General features: G+C 45.8%; 1 protein-coding gene across 1 annotated transcript in view; it reads left to right on the top strand.

The window, feature by feature from the left end:
• The first annotated feature begins 8,072 nt into the window (after window positions 1-8,072).
• LOC137334602 (pituitary adenylate cyclase-activating polypeptide type I receptor-like) overlaps window positions 8,073-16,273 on the top strand; it is a 231,867-nt gene continuing 223,666 nt past the window's right edge. Inside the window, exon 1 of the mRNA XM_067999414.1 lies at window positions 8,073-8,205. The gene's annotated coding sequence lies outside the window, so the exon portion shown is untranslated. The remainder of the gene's footprint in view (window positions 8,206-16,273) is intronic.

Below are 16,273 nucleotides of genomic sequence, written 5' to 3'. Positions count from 1 at the left end.
TAGGTAGGGAGTTCCGGGATTTTGACCCACCAACCATGAAGGAACAGCCTATATATTTCCAAGTCAGGATGGAGTGTGGCTTGGAGGGGAACTAGGAGGTGGTGGTGTTCCCATGCAGTCGCTGGCATTGCCCTTCTAGGTGATGGAGGCCGCGGATTTGGGAGGTGGTCTCAAAGAAGCCTTGGCTGCTGTACATCATGTAGATAGTATACACTGCAGCCACAGTGTGCCGGTAATGGAGGATGTTTAAGGTGGTGCAATAATTTCCATTCTGTGATGAGTTAGATGGGCTAGATGGTCTTCCTCCTCTGTACTTACCCATGTGAAATTGAATGAGTATTCCTCAAGGCAGTGTCCTAGGTCCAACCATCTTCAGCTGCTTCATCAATGACCTTCCCTCCATCATAAGGTCAGAAATGGGGATGTTCGCTGATGATTGCACAGTGTTCAGTTCCATTCGCAACCCCTCAGATAATGAAGCAGTCCGAGCCTGCATGCAGCAAGACCTGGACAACATCCAGGCTTGGGCTCAGAAGTGGCAAGTAACATTCGCGCCAGACAATGCCAAGCAATGACCATCTCCAACAAGAGAGAGTAACCACCTCCCCTTGATATTTAACGGCATTACCATCGCCGAATCCCCCACCATGAACATCCTGGGGGTCACCATTGACCAGAAACTTAACTGGACCAGCCATATAAATACTGTGGCTACGAGAGCAGGTCAGAGGCTGGGTATTCTGCGGTGAGTGACTCACCTCCTGACTCCCCAAAGCCTTTCCACCATCTACAAGGCACAAGTCAGGAGTGTGATGGAATACTCTCCACTTGCTTGGATGAGTGCAGCTCCAACAACACTCAAGAAGCTTGACACTATCCAAGACAAAGCAGCCCGCTTGATTGGCACCCCATCCACCACCCTAAACACTCACTCCCTCCACCACCGGCGCACTGTGGCTGCAGTGTGTACCATCCACAGGATGCACTGCAGCAACTCGCCAAGGCTTCTTCGACAGCACCTCCCAAACCCGCGACCTCTACCACCTCGAAGGACAAGGGCAGCAGGCACATGGGAACAACACCACCTGCACGTTCCCCTCCAAGTCACACACCATCCCGACTTGGAAATATATCGCCGTTCCTTCATCGTCGCTGGGTCAAAATCCTGGAACTTCCTTCCTAATAGCGCTGTGGGAGAACCGTCACCACACGGACTGCAGCGGTTCAAGAAGGCGGCTCACCACCACCTTCTCAAGGGTAATTAGGGATGGGCAATAAATGCCGGCTTCGCCAGCGACGCCCACATCCCATGAACGAATTAAAAAAAAGACCGCACCTGGAGTACTGTGAGCAGTTCTGGGCACCAGACCTTCGGAAGGATATATTGGCCTTGGAGGGAATGCAGCGTAGGTTTACTAGAATGATACCCGGACTTCAAGGGTTAAGTTACGAGGAGAGATTACACAAATTGGGGTTGTATTCTCTAGAGTTTCGAAGGTTAAGGGTGATCTGATCGAAGTTTATAAGATATTAAGGGGAACAGATAGGGTGAATAGAGAGAAACTATTTCTGCTGGTTGGGGATTCTAGGAGTCGGGGGCACAGTCTAAAAATTAGAGCCAGACCTTTCAGGAGTGAGATTAGAAAACATTTCTACACACAAAGGGTGGTAGAAGTTTGGAACTCTCTTCCACAAACGGCAATTGACACTAGCTCAATTCTAAATTTAAATCTGAGAGAGATAGCTTTTTGGCAACCAAAGGTATTGAGGGATATGGGCCAAAGGCAGGTATATGGAGTTAGATCACAGATCAGCCATGATCTTATCAAATGGCAGAGCAGGCACGAGGGGCTAAATGGCCTACTCCTGTTCCTATGTTCCTATGTTCCTAACTGTTGCCCTCCCAGAAGCCTGGCAAATCACATAAGGTTAGTATTTGGTGAATGGTATGTTGACCAAAATGGAATATGTTAGTACAGTGGGGAACAGAACATGTTTCGCATAGTACTTATTTTGGGTGTTCAGGTGTCTTGTATTTCATAGGTTAGATGTGAAGTAACTTTTAGTCTCTGTTTCCCCAACAAATCCAAGTCTCAATGGAATATTCACTACTGGATTGATGTGTTGTTTCAATTGCACAAACCACCCAACATATGGCCTCCCTGAATTAAACTACTGAATTTCGTCTTTCAGATGAGACGTTAAACCAAGGCCCCATCTGTCCTCTCAGGTGGATGTAAAAGATCCCACGGTCGCTATTTCGAAGAAGAGGAAGGGAGTTCTCCCCACTGTCCTGGCCAATATTTATCCCTCAACAAACATCACTAAAAAACAGTTTATCTGGTCATTTATCTCATTGCTGTTTGTGGGACCTTGCTGTGCTCAAATTGGCGTCACATTTTCTACAAAGCTTAGATAGACGGATTTCTGGACTCTAGGGGAATCAAGGGATAAGGGGATCGGGCAGGAAAGTGAAGTTGAGGTCGAAGCTGATGGATTCATAGAATCATAGAAAGGTTACAGCACGAAGGAGGCCATTCGGCCCATCGAGTCTGCGTCGGCTCTATGCACGAGCAATCCAGCTGGTCCCACTCCTCCCCGCCCTATCCCCATAGCCCTGCAAATGTTTTCCTTCCAAGTACTTATCCAGTTCCCTTTTGAAGGCTATGATTGAATCTGCCTCCAGCACTCCCTCAGGCAGTGCATTCCAGATCCTAACCACTCGCTGCGTAAAAAAGTTTTCCCTCATGTCACCTTTGGTTCTTTTGCCAATTACCTTAAATCTATGTCCTCTGGTCCTTGCCCCTTCCGCCAATGGGAACAGTTTCTCTCTATCTACTCTGTCTAGACCCAGCCATGATCTGATTGAATGGCGGAGCAGGCTCGAGGGGCCATGTGGCCTACTCCTGCTCCTATTTCTTATGTTCTTACATTACAACAGTGACATCACGTTGGCTGTAAAGCGCTTTGGGACATCCTGAGGCCATGAAAGGCGCCATATAAATGCAAGTGGAGTTCTCCCAGTTGTCCTGGCCAATCCTTCAACCAACCACCACTAAAGCAAATTATCTGATCATTATCAGGTTGTTGTTTGTGGGAGCTTGCTGTGCACATAATTCGCATTTCTGCAGCCGCAGATGAGATTCCAGGATGGTATGTCGCCTCCCTGAGTGCCAGGGTCAAGAATGTTACCGAGCGGCTGCAGAACATTCTGGAGGGGGAGGGTGAACAGCCAGAGGTTGTGGTCCTATATCGGTACTGACGACATAGGCAGAAAGAGGGAGGAGGATCTGCAGGCAGATTTTAAGGAGTCAGGAAAGAGATTACAGAAGCAGGACCTCAAAGGTAGTAATCTCCGGATTACTCCCGGTGCCACACGCTTGTGAGTACAGAAATAGGAGGATAGAGCAGATGAATGCATGGCTGGAGAAATGGTGCAGGAGGGAGGGCTTTAGATTCTTGGGGCATTAGGACCAGTTCTGGGGGAGGTGGGACCTGTCCAAGCTGGATGGTTTGCACTTCAACAGGGCTGGGACCAATACTCTCACGGGGAGATTTGCTAATGCTGTTGGGGAGGGTTTAAACTAGCTGGGCAGGGGGATGGGAACCTGAGAAGAGAGAGAAGCAGAGCTGGAAATGGAAGGCAAAAAATTGGTAAGTGAGTTTGGAAGGCAGAGGAATCAAAGGTTAGAAACTAGATAACAAAGGAGTTTGGCAGTGCCTCATGGTATATACCTCAATGCAAGGAGTATAGTGAATAAGGCAGATGAGCTAAGGGCACAGATAGACACGTGGAAGTACGATATTTTAGCTATTACAGAAACATGGCTTAAAGAGGGGCAGGAATGGCAGCTCAATGTTCCTGGTTACAGGGTTTTCAGACGAGATAGAGAGGGAGATAAAAAAGGAGGGGAGGTGGCAATTTTGGTTAAAGAAATAATTATGGCTATGAGGAGGGATGATATGTTAGAAGGATCATCAAATGAGGCCATGTGGGTTGAGCTAAAGAACAAAAAAGGGGCAATCACACTGCTGGGAGTGAACTATAGACCCCCAAACAGTCAGAGGGAGATAGAGGAGCAAATATATAGGCAAATTTCTGAGAAGTGCAAAAACAGCAGAGCAGTAATAGTCGGGGATTTCAACTACCCTAATATTAACTGGGATAGAATCAGTGCAAAAGCTATAGAGGGCGCAGAATTCTTAAGTTGCATTCAGGAGAACTTTTATAGCCACTACGTGGCAAGCCCAAGAAGAGAGGGAGCAGTTCTGGATTTAGTTTTAGGGAATGAAGCTGGGCAGGTGGAAGGAGAATCAGTGGGAGAGCATTTTAGTGGTAGAGATCATAATTCAGTTAGATTTAGCATAGTTATGGAAAAGGACAAAGATAGAACAGGAGTAAAAGGTCTAAATTGGGGAAAGGCCAATTTTACTAAGCTGAGAAGTGATTTAGCAAAAGTGGACTGGAAACAGGTACTTGAAGGTAAATCAGTGTCAGAGCAGTGGGAGGCATTCAAGGGGGAGATTCAAGGGGTTCAGAGTAAACATGTTCCCACAAAGAAAAAGGGTGGGACTGCCAAATCTAGAGCCCCCTGGATGACAAGGGGCATACAAGGCAAGATAAGGCAAAAAAGGGAAGCTTATGTCAGACACCAAGAGCTCAATACTGCAGAAAGCCTAGAGGATTATAGAGAGTGCAGGGGTGAAATTAAAAAGGAAATTAGGAAAGCAAAGAGAGGGCATGAAAAAATACTGGTTAGTAAAATTAAGGAAAACCCAAAAATATTTTATAAATACATTAAGAGCAAGAGGATAACTAAGGAAAGAATAGGGTCTATTAGAGACCAAAAAGGATGTGTGGAGGTGAAAGATGTGAGTGTGGTTCTCAATGAATACTTTGCATCTGTCTTCATAAAAGAGGGGGACGATGCAGAGATTGTAGTTAAGGAGGAGGAGTGTGAAATATTGGATCGGATAAAGATAGAGAGAGAGGAAGTATTAAGGGGTTTAGCATCTTTTAAAGTAGATAAATCACCAGGCCAGGATGAAATGTTGCCAGGCTGTTAAGAGAAGCAAGGGAGGCTCTGACCATCATTTTCCAATCATCCCTGGCATGGCGCCAGAGGATTGGCGGACTGCTAACATTGTACCGTTGTTTAAAAAGGGAGAAAGAGATAGACCGAGTAATTATAAGCCAGTCAGTCTAACCTGGTGGTGGGCAAATTATTGGAATCGATTCTGAGGGACAGCATTAATCATCATTGAGAAAGGCAAGGGTTAATCAAGGACAGTCAGCATGGATTTATTAAGGAAAGGTCCTGTCTGGACTAAATTGACTGAATTTTTTGAGCAGGTAACAAGGAGGATCGATGAGGGTAATGCATTTGATATAGTGTACATAGATTTTAGCAAGGCTTTTGACAAAGTCCCACATGGCAGACTAGTCAAAAAAGTAAAAGCCCATGGGATCCAAGAGAAAATGGCTAGTTGGATCCAAAATTGGCTCAGTGGCAGGAAGTAAAGGGTAATGGTTGACGGGTGCTTTTGCAACTGGAAGGTTGTTTCCAGTGGGGTTCTGCAAGGCTCAGTACTAGGTCCCTTGCTTTTTGTGGTATATATTAATGATTTGGATTTGAATGTGGGGGGGCTTGATCAAGAAGTTTGCAGATGATACAAAAATTGGCCGTGTGGTTGATAGTAAGGAGGAAAGCTATAGACTGCAGGAAGATATCAATGGTCTGCTCAGGTGGGCAGAAAAGTGGCAAATGGAATTCGATTTAGAGAAGTGTGAGGTAATGCATTTGGGGAGGGCAAACAAGGCAAGGAAGTACACAATAAATGGGAGGATACTGAGAGGTGTAGAGAAACAAAGGAGCCTTGGAGTGCATGTCCACAGATCCCTGAAGGTAGCAGGACAGGTTGATAAGGTGGTTAAAAAGGCATACAGGATACTTTCCTTTATTAGCCGAGGCATAGAATTTAAGAGCAGGGAGGTTATGCTCGAACCATATAAAAGATTGGTTAGGCCACAGCTTGAGTACTGTGTACAGTTCTGGTCACCACATTACAGGAAAGATGTGATTGCACTAGAGAGGGTACAGAGGAGATTTATGAGGATGTTGCCAGGGCTGGAGAATTTTAGTTATGAGATAAGATTGGATAGGCTGGGGTTATTTTCTTTGGAGCAGAGGAGGCTGAGAGGTGATTTAATTGAGGTGTATAAAATGATCAGGGGCCTGGAGAGAGTGGATAGGGAGGACCGATTTCCCTTAGCAGAGGGGTCAGTGACCGGGGGCATAGATTTAAAGTAATTGGTAGAAGGATTAGAGGGGAGTTGATGAGAATTTTTTCACCCAGAGGGTGGTGGGGGTCTGGAACTCACTGCCTGAAAGGGTGGTAGAGGCAGAAACCCTCATCACATTAAAAAAGTACTTGGATGTACACTTGAAGTGCCGTAACCTACAGAGCTACAGACCAAGTGCGGGAAAGTGGGATTAGGCTGGATAGCTCTTTTTCGGCCGGCACAGATAGAATGGGCCAAATGGCCTTCTTCTGTGCTGTAACTTTCTATGATTCTATGTAATTAGCTGCCATGTTTCCCACATTACAACAATGACAATACTTCAAAAAAAAGTACTTCATTGGCTGTAAAGTGCTTTTGGGATGTCCTGGGGTCTTCCTATATAACTGCAAGTCTTTCTAATGCTTTATAACATTCACAAGACTAACAGCAGTTAGGAGCCAGGAGCTGTGCTGCAGCAGTGCAAATGAAAACATTGTGGTCTCACTTATTGCAAAGCTGATTGCAGTGTGGCTCCAAAGCACCAAATGTTCGTTGCAGCATTGGCACAAGATGTACAGAGTAATGACTGCATCAACTGTACTAATCGGAAGCTTCAATCCAACCAGAGAAATATACCCCCAATGTCCAGGTGTTCCTCAATGCCAGCCATTACAGATGCAGTACCATTACTAAGTATTAGCAAAAAATCAACTTGCTACCTTAAGATATTGGCCGTGGCACAGTGGTAGGCCTCTCACCTCTAAGTCAGAAAGTCATGGGTTCACGTTCTGCTCTGGTAAATTGAGCACATGGTCTAGGCTGATACTGAGGGGCTACTACACTGTTGGAGGTGCCATCTTTTGGATAAGACATTGAACTGAGGCCCCATCTGCCCTCTCAGGTGGATATAAAAGATCCCATGGCACTATTTCAAAGAAGAGCAGGGGAGATCTCTCCAGTGTCCTGACCAACATTTATCCCCCAATCAAAATCACCAAATCAGATTATCTGGTCAAACATTGCTGTTTGTGGGATCTTGCTGTGTGCAAATTGGCTACTGTGTTTCCTACATTACAACAGTGACAACACTTACAGTGAAGTACTTTTGACATGTGGTCTCTGTTGTAATGTAGGGACCGGGGCAGCCAATTTCTGCACAGCAAGATCCCACAAACAAAGCAATGAGATAATGACCGGATAATCTGTTGTAATGATGCTGATTGAGAGATAAATATTGGCCAGGATACAGGAGAGAACTCCCGTGCCCTTCTTCAAAATAGTGCCATGGGATCTTTTATATCTGAAAGGGCAGAGACGGGGCCTGTCTTTAGCTTCTCACCCCAAAGATGGCACCTCCGACAGTGCAGCACTCCCTCTGCTCAAGTCTCTGGAGTGGGTAAAGCAAATATTTTTTAAAAAAAATCAGCCTAGCAGTTTGTGCGTTGAGTCTCTTGTACCTTTAACAGGACTCCCTGGCGGGTGTTCTCAGCTCCTGTATCCTCACACCGCGAATTGGATGAAGCGCTGATTTCAAGGCGTTTTATTAACATATTCCCACCCGCCCACTGCGCCGATTGGAAGGAGGGAAACGCCGATTTGACAGCTCTCCTGCCCTTTAAGGGAAGGGGAGAAGGAGAGGAGGAGGAGAGGCGAGGGAGGGCTGTTGTCGCCGCCGCCCCCTTAGTAATTTCAAGGCAGTCCTGCTTTGCAAATATATTATTGCGCCTTTTGGGAGATGTTTCACTAAATATATAATTTATACATTTCTGTCATTGCATGGGAGACGTGACTTGACTACTTCTCTCTCTCTCTCTCTCTATCCCTCTCCCCCCAAACCACCCTCCCCTGTTCTACTGCGACCAGCACAAGGTGAAGAGTCGGTGGGCAGCTGGCTGGAATCTGACCGAAAGACGCCACTCACGGTGGGTGAAATTCAGAAAGTTTTTCTCTCCTGTGTGTGTGTGTGTCTGTGTTTTATTTATTTTTCCCCCCTCGGGCAGAAATAAAGGTTGAATGAGAAGAGGTGGGGAGGAGGGAAAGGGGGTATAAAGGAAGAGGCTGCCGCCTGGCTCTCTCTTTCTTGGTCAGTTTCGGGGTCTTGGAATTGACACTTGGCGGTGTGATATTGATGGGAAGTTGGACGTGCTTGTGGTATGAATGGACAGAGAGCGGGAAAGGCTGCAGTGAGTTGATCGGCACAAGGCTGAGACTCTTTCCCCCTCCTCCTCCTCTCCCCTTATCTTGATGCGCTCGTATTTATTTATTTTTATGACTTAATGCACGCTTTTTTTTTTTTGCAATGATTGTATTTGGAGATTTTATCTGGTCTCTGCTTCTTAGTGTCTCAGTTCTACGACATGCTCCCGCACCGATACGAAAAGGTGTCTTGTTTTTTTTTTCTGTAGCTTTGCTTTGGTGCAATTCTAATGCAATCGACCAGTATTGATAAATAAGGTGTCTACATAGTCTGGCTTTTATTTTCCTTCAAACATATACCGCATGCAAAAACTGGATTTGAACTGAGACAGAAAGCAGACAATTCCCCCCTTTTTTTTAACAGCTCATTTATTGCTATTTGGAGAGGAGGGGAGGGGGGTGAGGGGGATGAAATAGCACATTATTTTAATGAAAGGGCAAAAACCAAAATTTCCCCCGTGTATCTCTCATTTTCATGTTTAACCTTCTCGAAGCGTTTTGGGAATCGAATTGGTGGGAAGTGTAAATACTTCCAAGGCGAGACAGATGTGAAGAGGAACTGGCTGGGGAGTTGGAAATTAAAACATTTGTCATTTTCAGTAACTCACTGTGGGGTGAAATTCCATTGCAAAGACTTGCGGTTGTCTCTCTGAAGCTGGTTGACGTTTGTGTATTTGAGCTGTGCCGTGTGAGAGAGAGAGCGAGAGAGGAACACGGCGCACATAGTCCATAATAATACACTCATTACCATTTAGTGGAAGGTCCCTCCTCGCCGCTATCGCCAGCTCTCCATAACTGCGAACGGCACCGCGATCAAAGCGTTCCGGTATATTTAAACTCGCCGTGCTCAGGAATACCAGGCTCTCCTTACAACTTGCACTTGAGTATTTGTAGTCAAGAGTCCTGACTGTTAAAGAGAAATCTTGCATTTATGAAGAGTGATGCGATCAAGTCGCAAAATGCCCGCATTCTCCTAATCAACCAACATCACTAAAACAGATGATCTGGTCATTATCACGTTGCTGTTTGTGGGATCTTGCTGTGCGCAAATTGGCTGCTGCATTACAACAGTGACTACACTTCACAAAGTACTTCATTGGTTGCAAAGCGTTTTGCCAGGCCCTGAGGTTGTGAAAGGCGCTATATAAATGCAGGTCCTTTGCTTTCACCTTTGCTTTATCTTCTGTGTCAATATTATTGGAATTCAGATTGCCTCTGGTTTAAATCGCCCAGAGATGGCAGTGCGCTGTTTAAATGGCAAATGAGTAAAGCTCACATCTCCACCTACACCCAACGGGGCTGCTGCATAGAATCCAAGATGATGCAGATACTATGAAAGAGTGATCTTGCTATTTGCCTCCCGTCCCTTCTCTCCTCCATGATGGACCTCCAAAATGCATTATCATTGCTCCTCAGGCACATCTGTAGACTCCACTGCTGGAAATTTTGCGGCACTTAATGAAATCCCCGCTCGCTTACCTTGGGGTAAAAGTGGAGGGCAACCTGTTGGAATTTGTCTGTCCCAGTTCTTGATCAGAGTGTCTACTGACACCACTGTGTCAGCCAGCCATTGGGTTGCACTGTGTCGGCCAGACATTGGGTCGCACTGTGTCGGCCAGACATTGGGTTGCACTGTGTCAGCCAGCCATTGAGTTGCACTGGGTCAGCCAGCCATTGAGTTGCACTGTGTCAGCCAGCCATTGGGTTGCACTGTGTCAGCCAGCCATTGAGTTGCACTGGGTCAGCCAGCCATTGAGTTGCACTGTGTCACCCAGCCATTGGGTTGCACTGTGTCAGCCAGCCATTGAGTTGCACTATGTCAGCCAGCCATTGAGTTGCACTGTGTCACCCAGCCATTGAGTTGCACTGTGTCAGCCAGCCATTGAGTTGCACTGTGTCAGCCAGCCATTGAGTTGCACTGTGTCAGCCAGCCATTGAGTTGCACTGTGTCAGCCAGCCATTGAGTTGCACTGTGTCAGCCAGCCATTGAGTTGCACTGTGTCAGCCAGCCATTGAGTTGCACTGTGTCACCCAGCCATTGAGTTGCACTGGGTCAGCCAGCCATTGAGTTGCACTGTGTCAGCCAGCCATTGAGTCGCACTGTGTCAGCCAGCCATTGGGTCGCACTGTGTCAGCCAGCCATTGAGTCGCACTGTGTCAGCCAGCCATTGGGTCGCACTGTGTCACCCAGCCATTGAGTCGCACTGTGTCAGCCAGACATTGAGTTGCACTGTGTCAGCCAGCCATTGAGTCGCACTGTGTCAGCCAGACATTGAGTCGCACTGTGTCAGCCAGACATTGAGTCGCACTGTGTCAGCCAGCCATTGAGTTGCACTGTGTCAGCCAGTGAGTTGAAGGCGGGGCCGGACTTACAGCAGGACTCACAGCAGACAGTCTATTTTACAGCAAACAAAGTCTATTTATTCAGCAAACGAGTCTGTTTAAGCAGCGCACTACGACAGTCTACAGAGTCTATTTTCAAAAGAGTCCCTACAAACTACAGCAAACAAAACTTGTGACCGAAACTGCAGCAATATCTCCCAATAAAAATAGGGTGATTTCTCCAGCAAAATGCAGTGAGTGGAGGATAGTTACATAATACAAATTATGTGCGTAAAATCAATCCCAGTCACTTACAGCAGTGTGGTCTCTAGGCGTGATTGACGGGTGAATTATCCAATCATCTCCAGAATAGAGGAGGTTAAGGGGAGATTTGATAGAGGTGTTCAAAATTATAAACGGTTTTGATAGAGTAAATAGGGAGAAACTGTTTCCAGTGGCAGAAGGGTTGGTAACCAGAGGACACAGATTTAAGGTGATCGGCAAAAGAGCCAGAGACAACATGAGGAAACATTTTTTTTACGCAGTGAGTTGTTATGATCTGGAATGCGCTGCCTGAAAGGGCGGTGGAAGCAGATTCAATAATAACTTTCAAAAGGGAATTGAATAAATACTTGACGGGAAAAAAATTACAAGGCTGTGGGGAAAGAGCAAGGGAATGGGACTAATTGGATAGTTCTTTCAAAGAGCCATGATGTGGAGATGCCGGTGATGGACTGGGGTGGACAAATGTAAGGAATCTTACAACACCAGGTTATAGTCCAACAGTTTTATTTGAAAATCACAAGCTTTCGGAGGCTTTCTCCTTCGTCAGGTGAGTGTGGGATTCCATGAAGGGTACCGCATATATAGTCAGAGAACAATACCTGGTGATTACAGATAATCTTTCCAACTGCCCGTTGTCAAGGCAATCAAAGTGTTCAGACAGAGAGACATTACATACAGGACTACTGAATATACAAACAGTCAGAACCAAAGACAGAGAGAGAGAGAGAGAGAGAAACATCCGAAAGGAAGAGAAAGAGAGAGAATGACCAGTTGTATTAAAAACAGATAACTCTTTTCTCGCTGGTGGGGTTACATGTAGCGTGACATGAACCCAAGATCTTGAGTTATCTGTTTTTAGTACAACTGGTCATTCTCTCTCTTTCTCTTCATTTCGGATGTTTCTCTCTCTCTCTCTCTCTGTCTTTGGGTTCTGACTGTTTGTATATTCAGTAGTCCTGTATGTAATGTCTCTTGTCTGAACACTTTGATTGCCTTGACAACAGGCAGTTGGAAAGATTATCTGTAATCACCAGGCATTGTTCTCTGACTATATATGCGGTAACCTTCATGGAATCCCATACTCACCTGACGAAGGAGAAAGCCTCTGAAAGCTTGTGATTTTCAAATAAAACTGTTGGACTATAACCTGGTGTTGTAAGATTCCTTACATCTTTCAAAGAGCCAGCACAGGCACGATGGGCTGAATGGCCTCCTGTACTGTACCTACTATGATTCTGGCTGCAATTGGTGGTGTCACAATATGCAGCCATTCTTAAAAGCAATGGATAAAGAGGCACATAGGGATGCACAGGACTCAGGGAGGGATCAAAGGGGTCCAAATGGGCCGGCCCAAAGTTAAAGGGGTAAATCCCTCCATTCTATATCTCTTACACCTCTCAATCACTTCTTTCAAGGGGAGAAAATGCTCCCTTTTGAATTTGCTGACACTGTCTGACCTCTGCCTTGCCGGGTAGCCTGTTCCACAAGTTCTCCCTGTGTGAGGTAGTTCAATCTAGTCCTGGCTTGTTCCCCTTCCCTTTCTGAGCCTGCACCCATGGCCCTGGTTGCAGAAAATGTGGTTCTTTTTATCAGTGTTCATTAAGATTTTGGAAACCGCAGGAAGGTTTCTCCTAGGCCATGTTTACTTCACTATTCCCAGTTGCCCCCTCGCTCAGCTACCTACTCCTCAGTATCAGTTCAGTTGCTCTCCTCAATGCTCTCTCCCAGGCTAGCATATCTCCACTGTAGCAAGGTGACTAGAATTACACACGAGTAGTTCAGATGGAACTGAACTAATGCTCTATATAAACTCAATATCGTCAGCTGTGGCTCAGTTAGTAGCACTCTCACCTCTGAGTCAGAATGTTGTGGCTACAAGTCCCACTGCAGAGACTTGAGCACATAATCTAGGCTGACACTTCAGTGCCGTACCGAGGGAGTGCTGCACTGTCGGAGGTGCCGTCTGGCAGGTGCAAAGTTAAACCAAGGCCCCGTCTGCTCTCTCAGGTGGATGTAAACGATCCCACGGGCAATATTTCGAAGCAGAGCAGGGGAGTTGTCCCCGGTGTCCTGGCGGATATTTATCCCTCAACCAGCATCGCTAAAGAAACAGATTATGTGGTCATTTATCTCATTGCTGTTTGTGGGACATGGCTGTGTGTAAATTGGCTGCCACGTTCCCCTACATTATAACAGTGACTACACTTCAAAAATACTTCATTGATCGTAAAGTACTTTGGGACGTCCTGAGGTCATGCAATGCGCTGTATAAATGTAAGTCTTTCTTTTTCCTGGTTACACATTGAAGATCTCGAGTGGATGAGTCAATAAATGAATTATTTTGTTGCTTTTCCAAATAACCAGGCTGGGTACAGGGGCATCTAATAGAGCAATGAAATGAGTGAAACATTTCAACAAGCTTCATTCAGTGCCAACAAAACTGATCTGAAAATTGACTGGAGGGGCCATTTAGACTGAGACTTTTTTCCCTGGAGAGTAGGAGGTTTAGGGGTGATCTTATAGAAGTCTATAAAATAATGAGGGGCATAGATAAGGTCGATAGTCAAAATCTTTTCCCAAAGGTAGGGGAGTCTATAACGAGGGGGCATAGATTTAAGGTGAGAGGGGAGAGATACAAAAGGGTCCAGAGGGGCAATTTTTTCACTCAAAGGGTGGTGAGTGTCTGGAATGAGCTGCCAGAGGCAGTAGTAGAGGCGGGTACAATTTTGTCTTTTAAAAAGCATTTGGACAGTTACATGGGTAAGATGGGTATAGAGGGATATGGGCCAAGTGCAGGCAATTGGGACTAGCTTAGTGGTATAAACTGGGTGACATGGACATGTTGGGCCGAAGGGCCTGTTTCCATGTTGTAAACTTCTATGATTCTATGCTCTTTCACCTTATATGTGGCCCAGATTTATAAGTAAGGGCATCCTGTGTTTGATGTTAATCCTTGGTTGCTTAGCAACTAAAAAACATGAGGCCAACCTGTTGAATCAAATGTCACAAGGGGCTGATGGATAATATTCATTCTTTCTCTGCCACCCTCCCTCAAACTCATACCCCTCCCCCAATTTGGAAATTGGCAAGTGAACATCTTTCTGAAACGGGCAAACTTCTTTGCCACGACTTCAAAACTGTGGCACTCCTTACCTCCCTCAGTCTTCCCCTTTGTCTTACAAGCTGAAAGCTGTTGAAAACCAGGGTTCGATATCACTTAATCACCACTAACTGATTTTACTTTGTCTCCATCCCTATTCTTTCAGTCATTGGAACTCCACAGAAGTTGCTCAATTTAAAACAAAAGACTTGCTTTTACACATTTTGGGTCTGCTGTAAATAATCTCTCGGGTACTGCAGTGCTACTCACTTCCAAAAGTGGTCTGAGCATCTTATTTTCCGGAGTGTGCCCATACTGTCCAATTTCTAATTATACTATAGCATAACTCAGAGGTGTAACAATAAAGACCCCCTGTGACCTGTACTGGACATTGCATCTCTCACAAATGCCCTCGCATGCACTTCTCCAATGTTTTTTGAAGATGGCCTGAGAAACATTTGGTGAGATGAGGCCAGGCAAGAATCGTTACACTGCTTTATTTCACAGGCAGCAAGTGAACATTCAGAGTGACAGGCACACAGACTTGAGCTTATAATCTAGGCTGACATTCCGGTGCAGTACTGAGGGAGTGCTGCACTGTCAGAAGTGCCATCTTTCGGATGAGACGTTAAACCGAGGCCCCGTCTGCCATCTTGGGCGATTGTAAAAGATCTCATGGTACTATTTCGAAGATGAGCAGGGGAGTTCTCCCTGGTGTCCTGGCCAATATTTATCCATCAACCAACATCACTAAAAAACGATTATCTGGTAATTCAATGCATCGCTGTTTGTGGGAGCTTGCTGTGCGCAAATTGGCTGTTGTGTTTCCTACATTACAACAGTGACAACACTTCAAAAGTACTTCATTGGCTGTAAAGCACCTTGGAACGTCCTGAGGTCACGAATAACGCTGTTGAAATGCAAGTCTTGCAAAGTAAATTTCACTTATTTAACTCAATCTCTCTTCTCCCCTTGGAAAAAAATGGATGGGTGGGGGGAGTAGAAGCAAATCACGTGCCCTGTTGTTTTAGTGGGCTGACTCACTTGGTTTTACCATTAGCTTTCTTTCTAGATAACTTCTAACTGCAAAAACTGACCTCCCACATTTTTACTTCCAGTTCTGGGCCCCTGTCAACACCTTATAGACTCTTGTTTAAAACATGATATCCCATGTGCCCCTTGCCCTTTTCTTTGTGCTCCTAGCCCCGGGTGGGGAGGTGGGGGGGAATTCTTTTGCAAAATTTAAGAAAGAAGAAGAAAGACTTGCATTTATACAACGTCGTTCACAACCTCAGGATGTCCCAAAGCACTTCACAGTGAATGATGTACTTTTTGAAGTGTAGTCACTGTTGTAATGTAGGGAATAGCGGCAGCCAAATTGCACACAGCAAGGCCCCACAAACAGCAATGAGATAACGATCAGATAATCTGTTTTAGTGATGTTGGTTGAGGGATAAATATTGACCAGGACACCTGGGAGAACTCCCCTGCTCATCTTCGAATAGTGCCATGGGATCCGTTACATTCACCTGAGAGGGCAGATGGGGCCTCGGTTTAATGTCTCATTCGAAAGACGCCACCTCCGACAGTGCAAAACCCTCTCAGTACTGTATTAAAGTATTAGCCTAGATTTTGTGCTCGAGTCTTTGGAGAGGGACTTGAACCCATGACCTTCTCATTCAGAGACAAGAGTGCTACCCACTGAGCCGGTAAAGAGAAAAAAAGGGGCTCTCATCTTGATAAGCAATCACTTAATATCTCTAAATTGCTTGTAGCTTCCCACTCCATGTCAAGTATTTTTTATTCATTTATGGGGTGTGGGTGTCGCTGGCGAGGCCAGCATTTATTGCCCGTCCCTAATTGCCCCTTGAGAAGGTGGTAATGAGCCGCCTTCTTGAACCGCTGCTGTCCGTGTGGTGAAGGTTCTCCCACAGTGCTGTTAGGAAGGGAGTTCCAGGATTTTGACCCAGCGACGATGAAGGAACGGCGATATATTTCCAAGTTGGGATGGTGTGTGACTCGGAGGGGAACGTGCAGGTGGTGTTGTTCCCATGTGCCTGCTGCCCTTGTCCTTCTAGGTGGTAGAG

Source organism: Heptranchias perlo, chromosome 2 (assembly GCF_035084215.1).
Source record: "Heptranchias perlo isolate sHepPer1 chromosome 2, sHepPer1.hap1, whole genome shotgun sequence".
In the NCBI taxonomy this organism is placed as follows: domain Eukaryota; kingdom Metazoa; phylum Chordata; class Chondrichthyes; order Hexanchiformes; family Hexanchidae; genus Heptranchias; species Heptranchias perlo.
The sequence above is the reverse complement of the archived record's forward strand: the minus strand, read 5'-3'. Positions and strand labels throughout refer to the sequence as shown.